The sequence below is a fragment of the Tetrao urogallus genome, assembly GCF_951394365.1.
Source record: "Tetrao urogallus genome assembly, chromosome: 1".
In the NCBI taxonomy this organism is placed as follows: Eukaryota; Metazoa; Chordata; class Aves; order Galliformes; family Phasianidae; genus Tetrao; species Tetrao urogallus.
The window spans coordinates 152,845,510-152,872,293 of NC_136813.1; positions in this window are offsets into that span (position 1 = coordinate 152,845,510).

The following is a 26,784-nucleotide window of genomic DNA, read 5'->3' on the forward strand; positions in this document are numbered from 1 at the left end:
TTTTATGAAATTTGAAAATGTTACTAAACACTTAACCATTTCATCTAGCAGCCCTCATCAATCCAAAAATAGCAAAGAAACTGCCTTACTTTTGACCATGTATGGTTTCACTTCTCCACTTAAAGAGAGATGGGTTCTCAGTTCTTGCCCTTTTCCTATCTCACAAAGATATGTCTCACTGTAATATATTTACATATTAAAGTCATGTTGGTTTTGTTTTTGTTTGTTTGTTTGTTTGTTTGTTTTTGGTCAATACTAGTTCTACTTCAATTTCTGTACAGTGTGTGAATGCTAAGAGAACCTAGCATTTTTGTATCACGGGAAAAGCAATTCAACAAAAATCCTTAGATCAAGGTACAGAGAAGTAAACTACAGCTTTCATAAAATTCTTTTCAGCTTTTGGGTCTAGCTAAAACATTTCAGTTTTCAAATCATTAATGAGAAATATTGCCTAAAACAAATGCTCAGCCCACATTTTCCCCCTAAAAAATCATAAGCCTCCTCTCCCCCCTGCATTCTTTCTCTAAAATCTGCCATTAAAATCTTTTAACACAGGTAATAATGTAATTTTAATCTCAGATTTCATATGGGATATTTTTCTATTACCACCGCTCCAGTGTAATTGATGTAAAGTATATGAAAATACTAGGGAAAGATCAAATCTGGTGCATTAAGCAGTTTAATATGCTCTATATTTGGAATGGGATCAGCATTAAAGAAAGACAGCTGCAGTCCTGGTAACTTCCTGGTAGCTTTAGCCACCAGTTCAGAAAAAAAAAAAAAAAAAAAAAGAGCTTGTTACTTTATTGAACAAATTTAGCCTCCGTGCAGCTGGGTAGGCATGAAAAGGATAACAGACAAACTAGGAGGGATGCTGTAACCACAGTGGAGATTCCTGAAAGAGAGTTTCCTGAAAAGAAGCAAAGTTATATATTACAAGCAAATGTTTTTACAAAATGTTCTTGAAATGGATGATCTTTTGTCTTTAATGTATAGTTTCTTTATGTTCAATTTCATTTTGACTTCAGTAGAATAGGAGAGGAAAACAGAAAGTAAATTAAATAATATGCCTTATGACAACAACATGCATAAAACATTCATAAGGAAAATATTTATACAGAAAAAAATTGAGATATTTTATAACAATGTGACCCTACTTAACCCTTCAAATCTCTGGTAACAAAAATAATGTATTTATTGTTTATTCATATATCTGCCACTTTTCTCTAAATTGTTTGGTATGGCTATGTTTTAAGTAAGGATAATTTTCCTGTTTCCTCTTCTGCAAATTTATGAATAGTTACGTAGTGTCAAATTTCCTTTTCCACAAGATGGAAAAATATTCAGTTTTCTAGTGCCAAGAAGTAAAAGAATAAAAATATTTAAGATTTTTTTTTTTAATATTATTTCGTGTTTCCTGCTATTTATTATTTTATTAAGATACTTCTGTTTTAAAAATGTGTAACAGTTACCAAATTCATTTATTGGATCACAGTGTGTAATGATGCTAAAATAATTGGTTTCTCTGGCCTTACATGCATCCACCTTTCTACCATCTTCTCAGTCTTTTGCAGTTTTCTGTAAAACAAAAGATAATCAGAAAGAGAATTACCACTGAGCTGAAAGGTACACCATTTTTCAACTCAGATATATAGCCCAAGCTATAAAAAAAACTTCTCAGGAACAAAGAGTTCATAATAAAAGTTCAGTTACAACATTTCTTATAAGATATATAAGAACAATAAAGATGGTGGGAGTCAGTGATCTCATTTGGCATTTTTGGTCTAGTCAATGAAACTGTACCATCAGAGACTGTAAGAGCCATGATAGATTTAATAAAAGAAAACATTTAGCACCATGCAGTATACTAAGAGGAGAAATGGTGCTGTTCTAAAAAAGTATGGGTCTGCAAGTTTGAGTGACTTGACTTAGCAAGAAGTGAAAGTTCACTGTGAAGTTCTGCAGTTCTGAATCAGCTAGTGAACACAGGCACATCCAAAGAGTCATGGCATGTTGTTTGCTTGATATTCTGCACAAATCAAAGCAATGAAAAGGCTTATTTTGGTTTTCTCATTGTGAGAAGAAAGAAAATAAGGCAGGAAGCAAGAACGAGTATGGGAAGAGAAGAAGGAGGAAGAAAGGATTGCCCCAACCTAAGTGCAACACTTTGCACTTGACCTTGTTGAACCTCATCATGTTTGCATGGGCCCATTATTCAAGTTTGTACAGGTCCATCTGGATAGCATCCTGTGCTTCTGCCATACAACTGCACCAGCTCAGCAAGTTTGCTGAGAGTGCGCTCAGCCACATAATCTATGTCACTGACATAGATAGTCCTATTTAACATAGACATAGTCTTATTTAACATTTATACATAGATATAGTCCTATTTAACAAACTTACTTTTCTTTTATGACTGTTACCCATCTAGTTGAACAAGCGAAGCATACTGATGTAGTTTTTAAGATTTCAGCAAAGATTTTGGCACTGTTTCTCACAGTATCCTTCTGGACAAAGCATCTGCCATACAGCTAGACAAGAGTGTAATGCAATGTTTAACAATTGGTTGATGGGCTGGGCTCAAAGGGTTATAACAGAGTTACATCAGGCTAGCAATCAACTGCTATTCAATAGCTATGCTGCTAATGTATAATAGATGTGCTTAATGCTTAAATATTTGTAGTCTGTTTTACATGCTTCAGCACAGAAGTAAGATAGTGGTGTATGTCATGTTCGTATGTCAGATGAAATTAGTGTTAATAAAAGTGGTGAAAAGAGATACACCTTGAATTAAAATGTAAAATCAATTTAATTTCCATAGAGCTTCATAACTCCTTTTAGATTTTACAGGTAGAAAATGATATGAAATACTGTACATCTCCTAAAATAAAAACAAATCAATTTGGTTAATCATTACAAAGGACTTAAATTTTGAAAACAAATTCATCCATTCCAAGTCTTCCTTTGACATCACTGAACATAAACTAATCATCTACATCGTGTTTATTTGCTATCAGACAATAAATCAGAAAGTATGAATAATCAAAGTTTTCAATTCTAATATTGTCAATATCCCTTTATTAGTTGGAAAACTCACCTAAAAATAATGTAAACAGTACTAATATTTACTGAAATATAAAATACAAAAATTTTACTTTAATTTCATTATTTCTTATGTTTCTTATGAAACTCACTCTTATAATTCCAATTTATTCTATTTTAATGGGAGATGAATTAAACATTATACTTTCAGACATTTAAGAAGTGACAAATAAGACAAAGCTTCCTGACAGTTAATTTTGTATGCTCTTTAGATGCTTATTTCATCTCTGTTTTGAAAAGAACAAGAAGAAATGTAAACGGAAGTCCTAAAAAGGCAAATTAAGTCTTGGGATATCCTGAAATTACATTGAAATTAATTAAATTTCAACAGAATAGAGAATGAAGTCCATAGGAAATTAGATTTGAAGCTGTTAGCTGTCAAACTGTATTTCTGGGTTTAAAAGTGAGTTATACTTTTTTTCATATAGCCTGAATGAACAAAACAAAATATCAGTGCAAATGGCTTGTCATGCATCCTGCCAAGTGACAATCTGAACCTAGAATACCTGGAGCTCTGAAACTTTTACTGAAATTTATTACTGAGGTATCCCATTATTATTAACATTGAGGAACTCCTTCTACATTGCCAAAAGACCAAAATTATAATTAGAGGTAGACTTGCAAAATGCATTTGCCTGTATCTGTATACTTAGTTCTGCATCTTCCCTTCTTGGTGCTACACACAAATCCATAATTGTTGGGCTGGTGGAAGCTCTTTGAAAAAGAAACAGAAGATGTAAATTCTTAAACCTTAATTATATGAAACACACAAAGTTCACATTCTTTCTATGGCAGAGAGAACAAAGTCATGAATAAAGAATAAAAAGTGTTGGAAAGTTTTACTGCACAAATTTTCTATGCTAACCTTATGCTGCATTTGGGAAAATATTTCCTTATTAAGGTTCTCTTTTGAAGCCATAACAACGTATTCTTAGCCACAGTGAGGAACTGGCCAATTGAATGCATAGAAAAATCAGAAAGAGTTGAAGATTGATGTAGTGATTTAGGAAAACTATATACAAACTGTAAACGCTTAAGTTATGAGCTATCTGGATGTTGCAACATTTCCATTATAAACTAACTATCCCTTAGGACTGCTTTTAATCCAAATCATTTCAGCAATCTACTTTACACAACTGTGCAAACAGACTTGGTGAGATGTAAAGCAGATGTGGAAATCATTGACCAGAATGAAGGGAAGAGTCCAGAATATCTCTACTTTTCTCCATTGATAGAGCCCACATATAAAGAAATTACAGTAGGATTGATCTGTTCTTGTGGAACTATGATCATTCTTTACATGAACAGTGTGGCTAAGGAAATACAGTGTCAAGTACTGTTGCTACACTTGACAACAAAGTATTAACGAAGGTGCTCCTCACTATCCTTCCTTACCTTCCTTACATTCAATTCTTTCCATATAGAGGAATTGTTAACTATTACTGGCCTTACCAGTATTTTATTTCAGTGAGTAGAGGAGCAGCAGTAGTGGAGTAGTGTCATCAACTTTATACTATCATTAAAGATATTATGACCCCTCAGTATTTTTGTTCACAGTAAATAAAATTCTATATCTTTTCAGTTCCTTTCATATAATAATTCATCACTAACATTTCTGTCTAAACTGATAGAGTAACTAAGTAGTAAAATTATATCTACAAATACTATATACACAAACAATATATACAGCTGGCTTATGGACAGAATTCCTATTATGAATCACAGCTGTTATTATTGTTTCAATTATCCTGCTAATATGTCAGGCATTTTGGCAGTATAATTCATTTCAAATTTTTTGAGTCAGCAGAATATCATTTGAGTTATAATTCTCCCTATTTTCTAGTAAGCATTCTGTGAGAAATTTTGTTCCAAAAATATACCTTCTTCAAGTTAAATATATTTAAATTTCACATTTTTAATTATATCCATCTGAAGATGCAGAATATCTACTTATTATCTCCTTTGCTTCCCTTCTCTCTTATCCAGAAAAAGTTAAATAATCCAAGACTGATTTGCAGACTGGAAGTTTCTTGGTTAGTTGTGTCCTCTCTCTCATCCTCCTACTGTGTCCCAAATACTGCACCTCTAAGAGACTAATACATTAACTTCTTTGCACAGCTCATGAAGTTGCCTTCAGCTACAAAAGGTCAGATGAACTAAATAACATGACATTAATTTCCGAATACTAGGGCTGCTCTGAAAGTAATACTTCCTATTTTATTATGTTAGCCCACAATGTCAGAGGTGGATGTCAAAGCTGGACCTTCTCACCAGTATTTCATTAAATTTTGTTGCTATGTAACAGAAGGCAGCAGAAGGGCTGCCTAACAAAATGGTATCTGACATGGAAATGCATATGAAGAAAAGATGTGTAATTGAATTCCTCCATGTGAAATAAATGGCACCCATCGAAATTCAGTGACACTTACTTAATGTTTATAGCAACCAAAGAGTGGATTTGAACAAAATTAGATAGTGGATGGTGTGTTTCAGCAGTGGTGACAGCAACAGAGGTCACTTCTGTGGGTGAAGATTTTTATGAGCGCAAGCATGCAAGATCTTTTTTATTGCTGTTGAAAATGCATGTTGGTAACTATGTTGGAAAATAGAGTTTTGTAGTTGACATTTTTCTCTATCAAATAGTGTTACTGTGCTCTTTATAGCCATTGTAGTTTCCACAGAAAGAAACAGGAGACATTACTTTTGAAGCGACCTACATACACTGCATGGCTACATTTTCTGTTAGAATTGTTTGAGAAGTTTTACACACTCAAATAGGATTTCTTTTAGAGGAAAAATCCATACGAAGCCAAGGACTGTTGTAGAAAGAGATCATATGCCAGAATATCAAGTTAAATAAATTTACGAAATGTACCAAAACATCAAGCAGCCGAGGTACAGAGGGCAGCTGCTGTTTCTTGCAGAATCACAGAATCACAGAATGGCTTGGGTTGGAAGGGACCTCAAGGATCATTAAGCTCCAATCCGTCTGCCACATGCGGGGCCACCAACCTCCACATTCAATACTAGACCAGGCTGCCCAGGGCCCCATCCAACCTGGCCTTGAACACCTCCAGTGATGGGGCATCCACAACCTCTCTGGGCAGCCTGTTCCAGCACCTCACCACTCTCTCTGTAAAGAACTTCCCCCTGACATCCAACCTAAATCTCCCCTCCCTCAACTTAAAACCATTTCCCCTTATCCTGCTGTTATCAACCTTTTCAAAGAGTTGATTCCCCTCCTGTTTTGAGGCTCCCTTTAGGTACTGAAGGCTGCAATGAGGTCACCCCACAGCCTTCTTTTCTCCAGGCTGAACAAGCCCAGCTCCCTCAGCCTGTCTTCATAGGGGAGGTGCTCCAGGCTCCTGATCATCTTCATGGCCCTCTGCTGGACCCTCTCCAACAGCTCTCTGTCTTTTTGTACTGGGGGCTTCACACTTGGACGCAGTATTCCAGATGGGGCCTCAAAAGAGCAGAATAGAAAGGAACAATCACCTCCCTGTCCCTGCTGGCCACTCCTCTTCTGATGGAGCCCAGGATACCATTTGTCTTCTGAGCCACAAGGGCACACTGCTGGCACATGTTAAGTTTTTTGTCTATCAAGACGCCCAGCTCCCTCTCCACAGGGCTGCTCTCAAGGACCACTACTTTCAGTATGTATGGATGTCTGGGATTCCTCCGACCCAAGTGCAAAACTCTGCACTTTGCCGTGTTGAACCTCATGAAGTTCATCTTTCTAGCCTTTCGATGTCCCTCTGAATGGCATTCCTTCCTTCTACAGTGTCAACCGCACCACTCAGCTTGGTGTCATCAGCAAACTTGTTGAGGGTGCACTCAATTCCATCATCAATGTCATTGATAAAGATGTTAAAGAGCACTGGTCCCAAGACAGACCCCTGGGGGACACCACTCAATACCTGCCTCCACCTGGACATAGAGCCATTGATGACCAAATCTTGTTGAATACGTGGTAAAAAGACAAGAATTTCTCTTCCCATTAATTGTGGTTAAGATATGTAAAAGGAGATGGTTAAGAAGCAGGGAAGATGTTTCAAATATCTAACATTGCAAATCTTAGTGACTGAGAAAAATAGGTAAAAAATAAGAGAAATGCAATTTTAAACGTTAAAGGAGACCTTAAAAAGACAAGTTCTGAAGGGAAAAGAGTGAATGGGAATCATATTTATCATAGAAGTACAAAAAAAAAAAAAAAAAAAAAAAAAAAGCCTATAGCATCTGGTTTTTCTCAAGAAAATGGAAATGAACAAAGGTACATAATTAAGACAGGAAGAATAGAAGATATCATCAAACCTCTCAGAATATCAACTAGAATTGAAGAGAGAAATCACCAATGTTTTGGACTTCGATCATCTCATAGAACCTAGCCAATTTAAGACTTTAAACTGGAGACAATGTTCATAATTATCAATTGCCATTTTACAGTTTGAAGACTGTATTATGTATCAAATTATGTACCACTGCTGCAACAATCCAATAGTTCACCACTGCCAAAAGACATCTTTGCCTGACCGGATTCCTCTTTATTGACTCCCTTTTTGCCTCCAGATACATGTTCTTGACACTTTTCTTGTGCTGGATCCAATGCATGCTGGGCCCTCAGTGAGCTGATTCACTGCTCTAACTAGAAAATCAATCTGGCAGTCATCAGTATATTTTATGGCAGACCATGCTGCTGATTTCAGTAAAAGACTGCACAAGTGCCAGAGCAAGGAAGTATTAGAACAATGTGCTGGATATGCAGAGTCTCCTTGTAAGAAAATTCTTCTATATTCTTAGCTAAGTATGAAGATTAATGTTCAAGTGTTTTATGTCCTTGCTTATGAGAAATAAAAAATTTCCGTGGAAGATTATACCTGTGATAAGTATTTTAACAACAGGAATTATAAGAAACAACTGTGTAAGGGTATGCAGAGTCTGAGGCACAGACTCAGATGTGAACAATCCAAATCATTTATTGCAGGTTCAAGCATCCCTTATATACATTCACAAGTTTTCTCTTGTAACTTTTCCATCTGCTTTTACACGTCAATGAAACATTCCACAAACACTCCTTAACCTTGCATGCAAACATTTATCCAATCAGAGTCATGAGTTGTTCCTAGCCATGCACCTTTCCTCCAATTAGGGTTGTTGCCACACAGCCATCATGCAGCTTACTTGACTTTATTTTTCTTCTTCTGGAGGTATCCTTGGTTTTCAGCATTCCTTTCCCATGCCGTTTATCTTGCTCCAGAGCTTCTGCTTTGAATATTCTTTCTTGTATTCCCACAAATATATGTGGTTTTTAATAGGTCTCATAAAAGAGATGGCAATACAAACACTGGTGGCCCTCTACCTCTGAAGAAATCAGTGCCATAAATCAACTTTGGGAAAAAAAAAACGATTGTCCAAACAAAATTCCATGATATGGGCTACATTGATTTGAACATGAAAAAATGTACATCCGATCTGTTTATGTCTGTCATTTGAATGTGTAATGTAAGAACATGTGGAACACAAAGGAGACATGAATCTTGGAAAAATTCATGAGACACATGGCTTTCCCATGAATAATTCAGTGTAGTCCTTAGCTAGAGAAAGCACTGACAGGGTTGCTTTGCTTATGGTGTAAAAGGGAAATTCAAGGAAGAAGTCTGACACTACTTTACTCTTTACAGAAGATAAGAGAAAAGAGAATCTTTTTTTTTAATATATATTATTATACACTCCTTATAAATAAGGAAAATATTTTATAAAATATTATTATTTATACTTATTATATTATTTTAAAATATTTTCTGATATTATTATATTATTTATAAAATATTATTCTGGGGAACCCCACCGACAATTGTCCACTAGCATGATGTAACTCCATTTACTATAACCCTCTGAGCCCATCCCAACAACCAATTGTTCAAACACTGCATTACTCACTTGTCTAGCTGTATGACAGATGTTTTGTCCAGAAGGATATTGCAAGAAACATTGCCAAAATCCTTGCTGAAATCTTAAAAATTACATCAGTGTGCTTCTCTTGTTCTACTGGATGGGAAAATTTCTCATAAAAGAAAATTAAATTAAGTTTGTTAAATAGGACTTTTACCTCCTGAACTCATGTTGGCATTGTCTTTCAAGTGTTTTCAATAACTCCTAGAATAATCTCTTTGATTTTACCAGATCCTGAATTTAGATTGCTGCCTTTAATTACCAGAGTATTCTTTCTTGCCCTTCTTGAAAACTGGAACATTGTTTGTCAGATTCCAGGCAACTGGAACCTTACTAATTCATTATCTGTGCTGCCTGAATTCTACTCTCTCCACACATTCAGTTTGTGGCAGCTTTCCCTCTCTCACTACAGATTTTAAACTCGACTACTTCATAGTCACTATAGCCAATATGACAATCAGTTCCCACTTAACCCATGAGAACCTCTCTGTATACAAGCAACAAATCAGGAAGCTATTATCAAAGTGACTTAGGAATTTCCTGGACCTGTTTGTATCAAATATGATATTCCCAGTTATCACATGCGAAGTTGAATTCTTCCATAAGGACAAGGATGGCTAATCTAGAGGTGTCTTAAATAATTTCGTAAGTAATAATTCACTGATGTCAACATCTCGGCTGGGTTGGCCATAGTGGAGCCCCCCAGTGACATTCACTTTATCTGCTCGTCTTACACAGAAGATTTCAACCTTTTCATCACCAGCTGTGAGGTCCACAGCCTGGCCATTCCCTCATTCACAGTGGCATCCTCCCAAATTGTCTGCTCTGCCTGTCCCTTTTGAAACACCCAGAACTATTCATCATGGCTCTTCCCACCAGCTTTCACTTATGTCAGTATTGTAAGTCTGAAACTGTGCTAAGACTTATAGCTTCTCTTCATTGTTCTTCATGCTACATACATTGCTGTAGAGACATTTCAAATGTGCTTCATTATAACCAACATCTTGTGGAGTAGACTGAAAGATCTCACTAGAATGCAATCCCATGTTAGATCACTGATGGACAAAACTTTGTAATAGGGAGAGTGCTTTCCATCTTACTGGTATTCAAATTGTCAGATATGTTCATTATAAGAAAACTATAAATATTACCAGCTTCTGTCTGCCATCAGGGTTCTGGAAAATTTGGAAGCTCTTTGTTTCCATACCTGGGAAAAGAAAAAAAAAAATAAAGAACAGTTATAAATTCCACACATTCTTTTTGATGCATCCTGTCTAACTTTGTAGTTGATTGTGTCTAATGTCACCGAAGTCTTGTAAATATCCAACATGAATGACATGAATATCCTTCCTATTTTCTGGTGTGATGCTGCTCTGCCTCTGTTGTAAATACCATTGGCATCCCACCCTCCTGATAGCTCTTAAAGTTCTTTTCTTTTTTCTTTTTTCTTCTTTTCTCCTTTTTGTTTCAGTAGCATTAGAAGCATAAGATTTATTCCTTCTGAAATTTCCGTATTGTTCTAATGCTTTCTAAATTATAGCTGTCTTAAATGTTTTATCAAGCTATACTCTAAAAACTCCACTCAAATCAAATATTTGTCTTTATATCTGTTGTTCCCTGCAGAAGGACATAATTTCAGTTGAACACTCCATAATTTCCATCACTCTCAGCCAATATCAGCTAGAAATAATATCTCATACAAGATTCTGCCTACCTATTATAAATTAGAAAAGCATGCTTGCAAGGCTTAGTTAATTGAAAGTAGCCCAGCAGGATTACTCTGAGAACAATTATGTATTTTCACCCTCAGTTTTTGTTAATTAGTAGGCCATAAACCTGTTCTTCCTCACCATAAGATCTTTGAAGTTCAAATGGGTAAGATAAATTTAATTCATCTCATTGTTCTTTCAAGTTTTAATCAGATACACTGCTACAGGATTTTGCTTCTGGTAGTAGGTAATAAATTACATTAAAAGATTAATTTAAAAAAAAATATCTAATTATTCTGCAGAAAAAGTAATACAATATGAAGTATCCTGACAGTGATACCTAGAAGCCTCTCACATACCACTCCACATAAGTTTGAAGTTTTTCTTTCTTATTGTATCAATAACTTATCTGAAATCTCTTGTTTAAACTCAGCATTTCAGAAAGCTTCAAGGTTATCAGATCTTGGCACTTTAGTACATCAGCCCACATTCTGTAGTTGCAAGTTTTCTATGCCTGTGAGTGTTTCAGTCAAATTTCCACTCAACTTAATAATGCAGAAAATCTGATTTTTTTTTAATTTAAAACAATAAAATACATCACACAGAGTGACAAGGCATCAGCATATTCTTTATTTTAATGCCAAACACATTTGATTTTTTTCTTCACCTCATATTTTTCTTTATAGATTGCAATGGATTTTTGAGAAGATGAAATAATTTAATGGCTAGTGTTTTCAGAAAAGATGCTGAATTTTTGGTGTGTGGGGCAAAATGAAGTGTATAAAGTTACTTTGTCCAGTAAAGGAATGGAAGTAGTGTTAATTAACACAGCAGCTACATGACTGATAATGTGATATGTTAATACAAAAAGAATAGATGGAAGAAATATTTCCAATACTATCAATAGTTACAAAGGAGCTTCAATTACTCTACAGTTACGTATCAGTAGAATTTTCCAATATAGGTTAAATTACTGTAAATCCTTCTGTGAATCTCTCAAAAGCCGTCCTCTATGCTTCATTCATATACTCACTTGCCCACGTCTTCAAAACACAGGTATTCCCTGAAATTGCTTTGCTATTCTCTGAATAGCAAAAAAAGTAATTTAGGAAATTAACTATTCCTTCTCTGGATCAGAACTTAGGATTGTTGAACATTTATAATTCAGTAAAATCACTTTAACAGAATACACTAAATTGCTCAGAGGGCTGAACCACACTCCAAAGAAGACAGGTTGTAGGAGCTGGGCTTGTTCTACCTGGAAAAGAGAAGGTTCCAGAGAGACCTCGTTGAAGCCTTTCATACTTTAAAAGGAAACTAGCTTTCTTACACTTCTGATAGAGAAAGGACAGGCGGGAATGACTTAAAGAGAGGAGATTTAGATTATATTTTGGGAGGAAATATTTTACTGGTAGGATTATGAGGCACTGGAACAGGCTACCCAGAGAAGCTGCGGTCTTCCAGGCTGGATGGAGCCTCAGGCAGCCTGACTCAGTGTATGGTAACCCTGGCTAGGACATGGTGCTCAAGCAGAGTTACTGTGTTCATTGTATCTTTTGAAGTTCCCATGGGTATAAAAAGGAGGCATTACTTTCAGAGCAACCTACATATGTCTGTCCCAAGACAGTTCCTCTTTACTCAGTACCAGCCAAAATGTTGGACACATGGATTGTCTGTTTGCTTTCTTCACCTGGTCTCAGTTCTTCAGTTAGAATTTTTATCAACTGGTTGAAGCTAGGATAAGCAATTTTGTTGTGGAAAAATAGAGTACATGTATGTTGGGAGAAGAGCAGGAACGACAAAGAAGACTCCCAGGCTGTTGTTTGTTATTTTTTTTCCTAATACTTAATTTAGCACCTTTACACAGCTTGATTTTTCTTTCCCAGATTTCTCACCTCCTTTTCCTCATTTACCCACTACCGAAGCAGAACACAAGAAGACATTACATATCATGAAACATATGCTATGAATAGCACACGTGCCCTTTTGGCTGGAACACCTCTGTGTTTCCAGGACTCTCACATGTGTCACAGGCTGAATCATCATCCTTTGGCTGCACTTGCTGTGCAGGCACCTTGTAAATTATGACAATAAAACTTTGCAATGGGATTCTCATAGGCCTCCCAAAAATTGGCCTCCCTTTGGCTGAGCTGGCAAGAAATATATACATTTCCTAGCTGTCAGCTACCTTTTGCCAAGGTCCACAAACAGCAGCTTAGGAATGGAAGTGTAAGACGGCCTTTGAACCCTTCTGATCTCAATCCACCTGGCTCCAGATTGTTTCCTTGTGTGACCTTGAGATTGTTACAGTTGAGCCAGCTGGCAAGAGTCTCAAAGATATTTATTCACTTCAATTTTGATCTGCAATAAACCTGTTGCCAAATACACCTTTACCCAAAGCCATGGACATTCTTTGAAAAGTACTTGAAAACTGAGCTTACCAGCAAGACAAGATGAAAAATAATAGGAGATGCTTCTGTCAGAAGTTTCCATCAGAAGCTATGTTCCTTTAACATGCCTATAAGCATACCTAAGGACAGAGGAACAGCTCGCTGCCTCCATGTGGTTGCCTTGTCATAATGACATAAAGACAACTGTATTTTGTTCTGGATATTTTGAGTATTATTTTAAATTCTTATGATACAATTGAGAGTCTGGAAGAAGATGGTTTCTGTTTGATCTGGTCTTTTATCTGATTTCTGACACACATTCAAACATTTCTGTATTTACCCCGATTAACTGCCATGCACATAGCTACTGATAACAGTGATCTGGCCGCAGGGATCTGTGAAGCTAATGCAAGTGGTGGAACAGAGAATGTGAGTTGTATGTTGATTTATTGTAACTTACCTACAAATTTGTATCATAGAATCATAGAACTGAAGTAGTATAACATTGGCACTATTGAAAGTTTAATTAGTTGATTTACATGGAGTAATTTTCTATAATCTTTTAATGTAAACAGAAACAACAAAAAGTATTATCAAGTGTTACTCTCAGTGTTGCAAAGTATCTTGCATATGGTATACACATATAAGTGGAGAAACTGGAAGCAGTTTCCTATCTATAGACCAGAGCAAATACCTCCTCCATGTTTTGATTTCAGCCCCTTCTCCATGCTCTGGGCTGATGACAGAAGTAGCTTAATCTTTAACAACACCTTTTTTTTTTTTTTTTTTTTTTTTTTTTCATTGCCTACACATGATTCATTAGAGAGGTTTGTGCATCTCATTTGTCTGTTTTCTGTAATTATATACTTTGGTTTAATAAGACATACTATATCTCGCATATCCAAGTTTGTCTATGTTTAAACTGCTAGTATTTTGATAAAAGAATGTGTGACCTGTTTGCGGAATACAGTAAAGCCTTTTTTTCAGTATGGCATTTTTTTGAACTCTGCGTGGAAATAAAAAGCTCAACTTTATTTAGATTTTAGTGGTTTCAAAAACTTAGAAATGAATATCCAGATGGTATAAAGGTATATTATACATTAAATCTTCAATGCTGAAACCTAACGGTCCACAAGATTTTCTTCAAACATCAAATTCCTTCAACCACCTCACATGCTTTTTGAATAAGGATCATGCCACGTCTCTAAGTTTCTCATGAGGCCTGTCACATATTCACATTTAATTATTTTCATGGTGGTTGGCTTTGGCTGTGGGATGCCCTAAACAGTGGGAAGTCAGTAAGAAGCAGCAGCTGTGCACATCTCTGCTGTATGGCTTGTTCCAGTGATGTGCTGTTGACTGCCTGTTGCTTGGCAATGATAATATAAATGCTCCCAATGCAGCTGGAATTGTTAGTGCATCTTCTACCCTATGAAAATAAATCTTTAAACAAATGATGATCTTCTTTGATGAGATTGGAACTCCAGCTGATAAAGGTAAAATAATTTTAGTAATGAACTTCAGCTTCCCTAAGTTAATTTATTTGGTACAGAATGAAAGTTGGGTTAAAAAGAAAAATACTGGTTTATTTATTTATTTATTTTTTAAGAAAAACAAAGTGGGTTTGAAGGCTGAAGCAATGACAGCCCTCAAACTACGGCACTTTACTGGTCTAACAAAATTCTAAAGATCTTACAAAGAAGATAGTCTGGTACTCATCTCACATTTTCAGTCAGTGAAGTAGTGAATTTGACAAAAATTTGTATTTCAGCATTAAATCAAAGTGTCACAAATCTTGTATATTCTACTTTGATATTTTCCGTTTAAGAACATATGCTATGTCTACCTCATACACAACTTGACATTCTTTGAGGATTATTTGTCATTTTTCTAAGAGTTTCAAAGGAGTTACAAGTCTTCCATTTAAACAAAATCAAAAGCAGTTTTCACTACCAGCTCTATTTCCTAGACAGCTGTTCTTCATAGAATGCTGAGAACTGGATGCTAACTGTTCATTGACATCACCACTGAAGTCATAAAGTCAAAAGATCAGACTTATGTTTGCCACATTTTGCCACGTTTTGAGTCGTATATGTAACAAGCAAATCTACTATTCAGTAGGGGATATAGAATCAGAGTACACAGAAAGCATTTCTGTGTGTTGGGGGTTGGACTCGATGATCTCAGGAGGTCCCTTCCAATCCCTACAATTCTGTGATTCTGTGTCACTTAGACCTTCCACCTACTCTCTTGATCAGGATCAGATTATTCCGTTTTTAACAGATGTCTGTATATACAACCTACACAAAAATCTCAGTAATTGTCATAAGCAATCAGTTACAGTGTTGGTATTTGTACAATTGCTGTACAAATACAGCAATTTATTTTTGCTTACATTGCCTCAAAGTCCATTCACTCTAATAGTCATCGTATCATTTGTGTTTTCAATTAAATATACCTCAAAAAAAGGTGTATATTGTTCCTGCAATAAATACACCTTACATTCTCTAAAACCCTTGAATTCTCTACTATGAACGAAAACCACTTCATTGGCTTTTAGATCCAGCACAAATAAGGTGTCCTGTTTTTAAAGCATTTCCCTTTTTTATTATTTTATTATTATTTTATTAGCATTTAACTACACAAATTAAGCAGCTATTCCACAAACAAACAATAAAAACCCATCTATTTGTAGCAACTTACTTTCATCTCTTACTGAAATTATGTGGAAGCCTGAGATAAGTGAGGTTGGCATAGCTTCATTCTTCAGGTGCTATCATTAATAATGCTGAGCATGAATTCCCAGTGCACATGCACATGCAAGTTTCACACATATGCAACAAATGCGTACATATGCATAAAGTTGGCTACATAACATACAGACACACAGCACAGTTATTGCAGCACCAGAGGTGTTATCCTGCTCATCTCTTCATCAGAACAGGAGAGTATGTGTGTACAGATGTACAAAGTGAGCACCTCCAGCAGTAGAGCTCAATCAGCTTCCCCAGTAGATGTCCCTGAATCAGTCTCCCCAGTCGGTGATACCTGGACACATGAGTCTTTAGGGCCATATCTCCACTCCAGCTGCTGGTAAAGATTGTCTCTCGCACGTGTGTGTGTGTGTTTGTGTGTGCATACTTAAACACACCTCCAAAGTTGGCTGGGATTTTCCTGATCTCATAAGTGTCCACTTGAGTGACCTTGACCTTGGAGACAATAGTCACTCTCAAAATCTAAGTTGTCCATTACCTTAGCTTACCCACACAAACACATCTTGGTACCGGGCCATTTCACCTGTATGTTGGATTGTCTGGCTTGATCTTCCCTAATGATCTCATAGCCAGTTGCACCACTACATTTGCTGACGCCACAAATCGCATACACACATGTTTTTGTAGTAAAGAGTTGCTTGCTGGAAAACAGGAGGACAGAACAGACTGTGGTTATCAGACGCAGAACACTACCAGGTAAGCCTACCCTCTAGACAATGCTGGGTAAAGAGTTAACTTGAGGGCTAGGCCTAGAGAATGGTGATGAATAGATAATGGGGTGCATTAAAAAGAGCATGGCCAGCAGGTCGAGGGAGGTGATCCTCCCCCTCTACTCTGCCCTGGTAAGGCCTCATCTCGAGTACTGTGTCCAGTTCTGGGCTCCCCAGTACAAAAAAGACAGGGGTCTCTTGGAAAGAGTCCAGTGGAGGGCCACAGAAATGGTGAAGGGCCTGGAGCATCTCCCCTATGAAGAAAGACGAAGTGAACTGGGTCTAGTTAGCCTTGAGAAAAGAAGACTGAGAGGGGATCTAATCCAGGTTTATAAATATCTGAGGTGTGGGGGCCATACTGGTGAGGCCAGTCTCTTTTCAGTGGTACGTGGAGACGGGACAAGGGGAAACGGACATACTCAGCTGGTATCCAGTCATGAGTGATGTTTGCCAAGTTTTAGTAATGGCGGTTGTTCTGTTTAATATCTTTATTGATGACCTGGATTTAGGGACTGAGTGCATCTTCAGGAAGTTTGCAGATGGCACATAACTTGGAGGAAGTGTCAATCTTCCTGGGGGTAGGAAGGCCCTACAGAGAAATTTGAGCTGAGGCCAGTGGGATGAAGGTCAGCAAGACCAAGTGCTGGGTCCTGCACTTTGGCCACAACAACCCCAGTCAATGCTACAGGCTTAGGATAGAATGGCTGGAAACCTGGAGATGTTAACTGATGCTCTGCTAAACATGAGCCAGCAGTGTGCCTAGGTAGTCAAGAAGGCCAATGGAATTCTGGCTCATACAAGAAATAGTGTAGCTAGCAGGAGCAGTGAAGAAATCATCCCCGGTACTCAGCTCTGGTGAGTCTGCAATTTGAGCACTGTGTTTAGTTTTGGGCATCTCACTACAAGAAAGACATTGAAGCTCTGTAACATGTCCAGAGAAGGGCAATTAAACTGATGAGTGGACTGGAGCACAAATCATATGAGGACTGGCTGAGGGAACTGTGACTTTTTAGTCTGTAGATGAGGAGGATAAGGGGAGACATTATTGTTCTCTCCAACTCCTTGAAAGGAGGTGGTGGCAAGGTGAAAGTCAGCCTCTTCTCCCACACAATTAGCTGCAGGACAAGAGGGAATGACCTTAAGTTGCACCAGAGGAGACTCAGGCTGGATATTAGGAAAAACTCCTTCTCTGAAAGAATGGTCAGGAGCTGAAAGAGGCTGCCCGGGAAGGTGGTGCAGTCACTGTCTGTGAAAGTGTTCAAGAAACATTTCAGTGTTGTACTAAGGGACATGATTTAGTGGAATTATATTGCTGGTAGATGGATGGGTGGTCTAGATAATCTTAGAGGTTTTTTCTAACCTTGGTATTTCTGTGATTCTATAATTCAATGCTTCTATGTGAATGGACTATTTTCTATTTGCAACACTTGCTCTTCCACAATTCACCTAAAGTCCTTCCTATTCTCTTTGGTTCCTCCCATAAATACACATAGCAAACCCTGTAACATCTCAAACTATTTTCTTCTTCCTCCCATGTCTCTCACAGGCCTGGGAGAGAGCCTTACTTTAGTCTGAAAGAGGATTCAGAGAACAGTTCTCAATGATTCATGATAATGGTTTCACATTTGAATGTGGAGGATGAGGCACTCTTGAGATAGCTCTGATAGGGTCCTGTATAACTCCTGTCTTCTTAGGAGTCTATAATTTGGGTTCCCCTTCTAACATTGTCTCCCTATACTCATCTAGACTTTTGCAGTCTTTGATTTTCTGCTGGCTCTTAGTATGGACCAGGGAACTGCTGGCACAGATTATTCATACAGTTTCTCCATCAGTATTCTTGAATATACAGAATGCCATTACAGACACATATAACATCAGAGAGGATTTTAGTTTATTAGATAAATCTACACTAATAAGCAAATGACAATATACTTGTCAGACTTGAAATAGAGTCTAACATTCTTGAGAATACTAGATCAAACGAAGACATAGTTTTTTTTTTAGCTTAAAGTTCTTCTGCAAGTTTCTATCACAAACGCAGTAGTCTCCAGTTTCCAGCATTTTTGTTTCCAATAAAAATAAAGCAGCTGTCAATAAATGTGAAAAGTTCAGAAGGAAAAAAAAAAAAAAAAAAAAAAAAAAGAATGAAAAGAACTAAAAGGCATTCCAAAGCAGAGGAAAATAAAATAAAATAAAAATAAAAATAAATGAGAAGATAAACTTGCAAAAAAAAATATTTGGGAAATTATTTATGTATTTAAAAAAACCCAAACAACTAGTCTTCCAATACATATTTTTCAGTAGAGAATGCATTGTATGGTTCCTAATAAGCTTTTAGCAGTACCAGTGCCAGCTGAATCCTTTCCTGTTAAATACTAAGTTATGGCAAAGCAATTTGCTTTGTGGAATAAAAAGGAATCAGAAGAGCCCAGACAGAGAAATCCAATTTCATCTTCAGACAGCCACACTGCTATATACCTTGCATTTTAATGACTGATAGATTCTATTTCTTGTTTCTTGGCGTTACATAAGAAACTGTCTTTCTTGTCTAGTGAAGAGTCAGTTAAAAAGACCAGAGGATTTTTTTCACTTTTTTGCTAATTTATTATTTGTACCATGCTTACAACAGATGTAAATATATTTATTAATATCTGCCTTCCTTTTACCATTAATTTATCTGAAATACTATTGTCATGCTAATAAACTGTAAGCTCATAGAAATTATTTCTGCTGTTTGATCAGCCTTTTTTGACAATCCAAATCAGTCCATTAAAAGTGAACTGATTACAGATCCCTTACTTTGAGATCAAAGTTGTTCCTAATTCTCTGAAACACTTCTATAATAATAATAACTTCTATAACTTTTATATATATATATATATATATATATATATATAACTTCTATAGCTAATTCTCTGCAACACTCTATAGTTTCTTGATCGCTTCTCTATCAATCTACTACATTTTTAGAAGGTATGTAGTTTTTCATCTTTCCTCTTTTGGTCAAATTCAAGCTTTTTTTGAAGAGTGATCTAAGTTTTCGTTAAGAATAATTACTCCAATTTTGCACTTCAGTTCCAATGAAAGATCAAAATTTGATTCATTTGTTATAGATTAGGATTAGGAGGCAACATTTACTTTTGATTTATATAGAATGCAGTCTCTTATCTTTTAAATATAACACAATTGCATTATTTTATTGAAAGTATATTTTACCAAGAAAAAATGCAAAAGTGTTCTCTTAGTGAGCTATGGAAAGCAAGCATTGAATTATGCTATTCAAAGTGAATTACACAAAAATTGTCTTAATGAAACCTGAAAATCTAAGTTCTTAGATTTGGATCTACTCCATTGAAGAGTGGGCCTCTAGCTTACTATTTCTCTTCAAAATCTGTGAAAGATATTGTCTAGAAACATGGAAAGTCCCACACCGACTTCCAAATCACTAGTAAATCACCCAGCAAATCACCCAGCACATTTGAAAAGTCCTAGGTTTTTGTGGCAATGAGCCTGGAATGCCCAGTTTCCAGCTGGGCTCCTGCATGACTTTGACTGTGGATGCTCAGAGAGTTGAGAGGTAATGTTTTCAGAAAAAAGGTAATGGGAAATTGTTGAATTTCCAGGAACTGTGTTCCACTGAAGACAATTCATTTGAAAATCGATTTTCCATGAAAAAAGAAACTTGGATTTTTAAGATAAATGATGTGTTTTAAAATAGATGATTATTTGCTTTAGCTGCAGATAGAGTTCTTTCAGTCAGTTTACCATTCTTCTTTTTCAAACTACTCATGAATAATACATTAATTATTTATTGACTGCAGAGATTGTCTTTCAACTTACATACTCACTAGTTTTCTTTTCCAGATAAACTGAATAAAACTTATATAATATTTAAAAAGAGCAGTTGCTATACAAAAGTCTTACATCTTTTCCTAACCTAACAGTATTGATAACTAGATTACCAGCAGTTCATTAATCTAGCAGTAAACAAACAAACAAACAAATATGCAAACAAATGTTTATCTGTAAGGAAATTGGAACAACATGGAACAACAAACCTTTCAAATGACTAATTAAATATCAACATGATCAGAAAGTTTTACTTGCTCTGCTTCCTCATATGCATTTCATTGAATTTCAGAGTATGGGAAAATATGTTTAGTAGCAGCATCTGCTTTGCCATAGTCTCCAACAAGTCTTGAATTGTTTATGTTGTTTCTTGTTTTTATTTACCATTGCGACCATAATCTGAAAAAATGTTTAATCTTATCAGCTTTAGCTTACTGCTGAAATCTAGTTTCAAAGAAAATAAGGATTTTGTTGGTTTAGTGTCCTGAGACTGAAATTTCACTTTTAGTTGAAGAATCTTGGCAAAAGTAGAGGCAAAAAAGTAAACTCTGAAGTTAGCACAAGTTTTTCTAGCGCAACAGCTTAGACTCTGAAAGGAAAGCTCATCGATAACTTGGGTTCACCATGACTTTTTACACTTTTAGCACCACTTCTACTAATTCTAAGAACTGGCAGTGATCATCAAAATATTTTCTGTTAAGAAGTAACTGGTCAATTATATATACACCAGCTTCAGTCCTTATAGCCAGTGCAGGTACTATGCACTGAACATCTTTCAAAAGATAAGATTTTGAAATGGGTGCAATGGTACTCATGAAGGTAAGAATTATTTTTAGACTGTATAAACTGCTTGTACTGCCAATAATTTGTAAACTGTTAAATTATCTAGCATAGAGAAATTCATATATAATACTGCTATAATATCATGAAAGTTGCCATATAAAAAATCTGTGATACTAAATCACTAATCTGCTTAATATATGACTCCCTGAAAACACTGAAATGGAGAATCTTATCTATAATCTATTTTTTTTCTGAATTTCAAACCTGTTGAGATTGAGATCATTGAAATAGCATGATGTATCCAGTTCATTTTGTTGCATATTCTATTTTTAACAACCTATTTACAGCCTTCTAAAACGTTTAAACATATTTGCACTTCAAAAAATGATCTTTTCTGATGAGAGTGGGGAATGTACAGCAGAGTTTGAAAAGCAAATCAAATCTACCAGTCAAACACTTAGCAAGCAAAAAAACAATTCCAAAGCCACAAAACAAAACAAGAAAACAACGACCAAAACCTTTTCTGACCTCATCCACAAATTGTTGCAAATGTGTTAAAAGTTTTCAAATGTTGAAGAAGTAAACCTCTTTATATAGCTTTCAGCTGTAACCTCTGGAGGATAGATCTTTCTAAGCAAATAGATTATAAGAAGTACCTCTGGTCATCTTGGATGTCATGAATTTCATGTGACAGCTGTCAGTTGTCTTAATTACAGACCCATATTATCCCTTTTTATAAAAGCAGATTATATTTTTTATCTCTCTGTTATCAGTTCTGTTATTGCATTCACCAGTATCTTCTCTCTTCCACTATCATATTGTTACATTAATAATATATTTATCATGTTGCTTGTTCTCTCACAAGATGAACTTTTGTCAAAGTGTGTTTTATACACACCTATGTATTGATACCCGTGTTCCATAGAAACAGTGTACTTATATACAAATACACCTTGCTGTATTTTATCCTTTAATAGTGGTGGATAAATCTGCCTTCCTCTTTATTTAGGAGTCAGGATGTTCTCTGTGTGCATGTGCATGTTTGTTGTGTGTGACAGTAGTAAAAACAGAGGGGATAGGAAGGGAATTGAATATTTTTTAATACTTAAATTAAACCAGGAACATCTATTTGCCACAGACCACAAAAAACTTCACAGAATTTCATTTTCCATGGAAATCAAATAATCTATTGCAGTTTTCTTTTCCAAAAATTTTTACAAGATGTTTTAAGTTGACACAGAGAACATAAAGACCAAGTGACTACGATTTCATATTCCATAGTCAATGTGTAAAGCACACTAAGTCCTAATAAGTTTGTATATATCCTGGACTACTGGAGCAAGATATTAATATGTTCTCTTCAGTCTCATAAATTTCAGTTGGGTTTCTGTTCATAGCATTACCAAGATCTGCAACTGCTTCTGTGTTTTAGAATTCATCAGATAATTTAATCTTCACTGTACAGTTAAAGCGATATTATGACAACTTTTGGAAAGTATAATGAAATAGTGCAAACAGTTGTTTTTTTTTTCCATCTTGTGCTTGGGGCACAATGATTTCTATATGTTTTCTATTCTCATTGCATATATATCCCAAGTTGAATCTTACTTCTTACACAGTGCCTTAGCTTTTCAAATATTTTAAATATTTCAAGGGGTAATGATGAATAATGCATTACTTTAAAATGTTTATTTATAATCCTAAAAATGAAGTGTCTAAGTATTTATTTACGATCATCCTTGCACGCAGAGCTCTTTAGTCAAAATGCTGCATTTGCAGATTGTTGAATTTCATAGAAGAATGCATAGCCTGAACTCATATGTTTACTTCAGACGTGTTTATCTACAGTCTGCATATAGATCATACATGTTAGTAGCTTCCTATATAAAGGATAATGAATTGTCTTGAAAAGGCACAGTCTTCTCCACGGTTTTGCATTTTATTTTGGAGTAGATTAGAATGCGAGTTTGTGTGGGCATCAGTGCACTGGATTATATTTTAATTGCACATCCCCATTTACTTCCTGGCACAGAGGAAACTGCTACTCAAACTGCAATGACGTATTCCAGAGATAAAACTGGAAATAAAAGATTGAGTTAATTATAGTCTCTTACCTTTACTCCATCTAAAATAGAACTAAGAATTCAAGGAACACCCACAAGGAAAATAAATAAATAAACAAATGAATAAAATACACCTTAGCTGTTAGAGTTGCTAGAGCTGTTAGAGTAGAGGAACAAATACATATAGCTGGGGCTTATGATAACTTGTATTGTGAGTACTCAGCAGAGTAAGATTTTTAACACAGATGTGCTAATAAAGACACATGTTCTGATATGAAAAAGAGCTTGTACACTTTAAGTGCTTGGGTGCATGCAATTCTTTTCAAAATTTGTAATTTTAAATTTTTAAAAGGAAACAGAGAATTTTAGAAGGTAATCTTGCTTATTGTATCAACATCACTGTAAGTCTGTAATCATTTCTTTTACAGAAAGAAAACAAGCAAACCAACAGAAAAGAGGGGAAAAAAAGCTATATTTTATGTTTTATTTTAGCACTAGGTCACTTTCAAAATTATTGTTTTCACATAATAACATATTCTCCAGCTTCACCTCTGGTAGCTGTAGAATTCTAATGAATTATTATTATCTCTTTCCTTACATTTCTTGGAGATTTCGGGGGTCGCATTTCCTGTGATGCACAAGAAAGCAACTTCAAGACATAGGTGACTATTTTCTTCAGACATAATGGTCAGTTTGGAACATATTTTCATTAAATGTTTCTGCCTGCTAGCCATACAAATGAAAAGTATGTGTAGTACACATCCTCAAGGTATTCATAATAAGTTTTTGCAAATTCAAGATGAAAAATTTACCTATTAAATTCAAAATTCTATTTCCATTGACTTTGCATCTATAGAACATTCATTCATGAAGTACAGAAATTTTACAGCTACTTAATGAAAAATATAGAAATAAGCGTATTTGGAAAAGAAGGAGCTTTGCTTAATACCTTGTAAGATGTTGGAAACAAAAACCCCTTTAAGATAGAGAGATTTGTAACACAGTGTTTTCTAGCATCCATAAGATATTGCAATTTTTCATGCGCACAATGAGTTCTTCTATGGTCAAGGTGAAGATGAAGAGGAGTTAGGCAACAATAATGGAATATGTTTTAAGTATGGCAATAATGTAACACAGAGAAAATATGAATAGATACACAACTAGAACAATATTTATCTAATGAAGAGCACTGTGGCACATCACAGGATGCCTTCAACAACTTGTAGTATAAGAGCACCTGATGAAAATGGAATGCATTGCTGAGGATTTATTTCACCCTAAGTAGTTGAGCAAGTCAGAAGATTTTGTTTTATAGACTTGAAGGACATCTTATTTCTAGAGACTGTACTAGACATTATTACTTTAATTATAGAATATTTTTTTTTAAATTGTGTTTTGTTGTTGTTGTTGTTGTTTTTAATGAGATTCACAATAGTGCTTAGCTGGAAAAGACTTTCAGTAACGAATACACTTTTTAGTAATGACAGACATTAGTATGTTATACTTAATATCAGCCACAAAAATTGTGAGGAATGAAACCATGCTTTCACTGCGGTTTTGAAAGCCTTAGTCCTTATTTTAAATATTTACTTTTAGCTAAATCCTTTCAACTTGAGGTTACAACAAAGGCAAATCTGATAAGAAAAAACAGCAATAAAAAACTTACTCTATAACATAGCAAAATTTTACATTTTAGAGTCAGCGTAATCTCAAGAACAACAACAACAACAACAAAAAGAACATGACTCACCCAGAAATATAAATTGATGGCATTTTATTTGCAGGCTAGAACAGAAGATATGCTACCAGTTCTCCGTGTAACTCCCCCCTGTATCCCTTCTTCCCTTTGAACAGTTTCATCAGTTTTTTTCTCAAGGTGCCAAAATACAGACTCTGACTTGGCTGACTAGGTATATTTGATGTATTTCTGAGGAAACAAGTAAATTTGGAAATGAAAAAATAAGGAAGATTAAAAAAAAAAATCCATACAGAAGAGGAGGAAAAAGGAAGAGGAAGGGGAGAAGGTATTTTTGTTTGCTTTTAGTTCTTACTGCTCCAGAATTCAATAAATTCTTTTAATCTGCATTATCTTGGGCATGTTTTGTCAACAAGGTAACTATTGACTGAAGTCCCCATCCTTATCTCAACCCACAACTTTTTTCATCTTATTTTCTCACCCTGTTCTATTGAGGAGAGGAAGTGAGAGAGAAATGTGGTGTTACTGAACTACCTACCAATGTTAAACCATTGCATATTTTCAATCCATTCCTCCAGACCATTAAGGTCCCTCTGTCATAACAACCAATCCTCCTTGTTTTCTATCATCAGCAAACTTGCTGCAGTTACACTCTTCCCCATCATTGAGATCATAACTGAGGATATTCAACGGAAATTGACATAGTATTGACCCCTGGGATAAAATTCTAATTGGTGGTCTGCAGCTGGAATTTATGCTTCTGATTATCATCACCTGAGCCAGTTCTGCCAGTTTTCAATGTTAGGTAATTCCTGACCTTCTAAATCTTATCCAGATTTGCTTTCTGTATAGCAGACGATTTCAGACTTCAAGACTGTTTTGTTCTGCCTCTAGAACTAAGTATAGGCATATTCAGTGAGATTTCAACTTTAGTTACCATGAGAATGCTTACTTATTGTTTCTTCATCGTGTTTCAGTTTAAATAAGTAAATAAAGAGTTATATTATTCATTACTGAAATTCAGGTGTATAGCACTTACCCAAGTTATGTTGCCATCCCTGCAAGTAAGTTTCAGATGCAAAAATCTTAAGTTCTTGTTTGGCAAAGTCTCTCTCAAAAAGGAAAAGAGCTAGGAAGAGTACCTCTCTCACATTGATACTTAAAGCTTTCATTTCTCATATCATCCTTCCGTAAATAATACTTTCCTCAAATTTCACTGTCTTCATTGATTACTACAAGTTCCTATTTCTTCTAAAATCAGTTCAGGTTGCTCCAAAATTAATGCCTCCTGTTTACTTCCATGGTAACTACGGTGATCAGATACAGTGAGAACAATGACATTATTTAACAGAGCAAGTTCTCAGCTACAAAAAAAAATATTTTTTTCAGCATAGTAACCACCATTAGCTATGTATTTTTGCCAGCGATGAACAAGAGCTTTCATGCTTGCTCCTGCAAAAATCTGCATCAGCAAAGGTGATACACAGTTGCTGCTGGTGCTGCTGAAATGCAATGCCTACCACCAACATCCATCCTCCTCTCAGACTGTGGGCCAACATCACAAAATAGGAGGCGTTACTTTCAGAGCAGTCCTCGTATTTCAGACTGGAAAGGTGCCCAGAATCCTTCTGCATAGGTTCTCTAGGAGGCCACCTCTGTAGTTTTCCATCATCTTCTTCTCGTTAATCCTTTTAAACTGGAGGATGGAAACCAAGTGAAAGGCAGATCCCTTTCATGGCATATAGAAAGAGTTTGACAG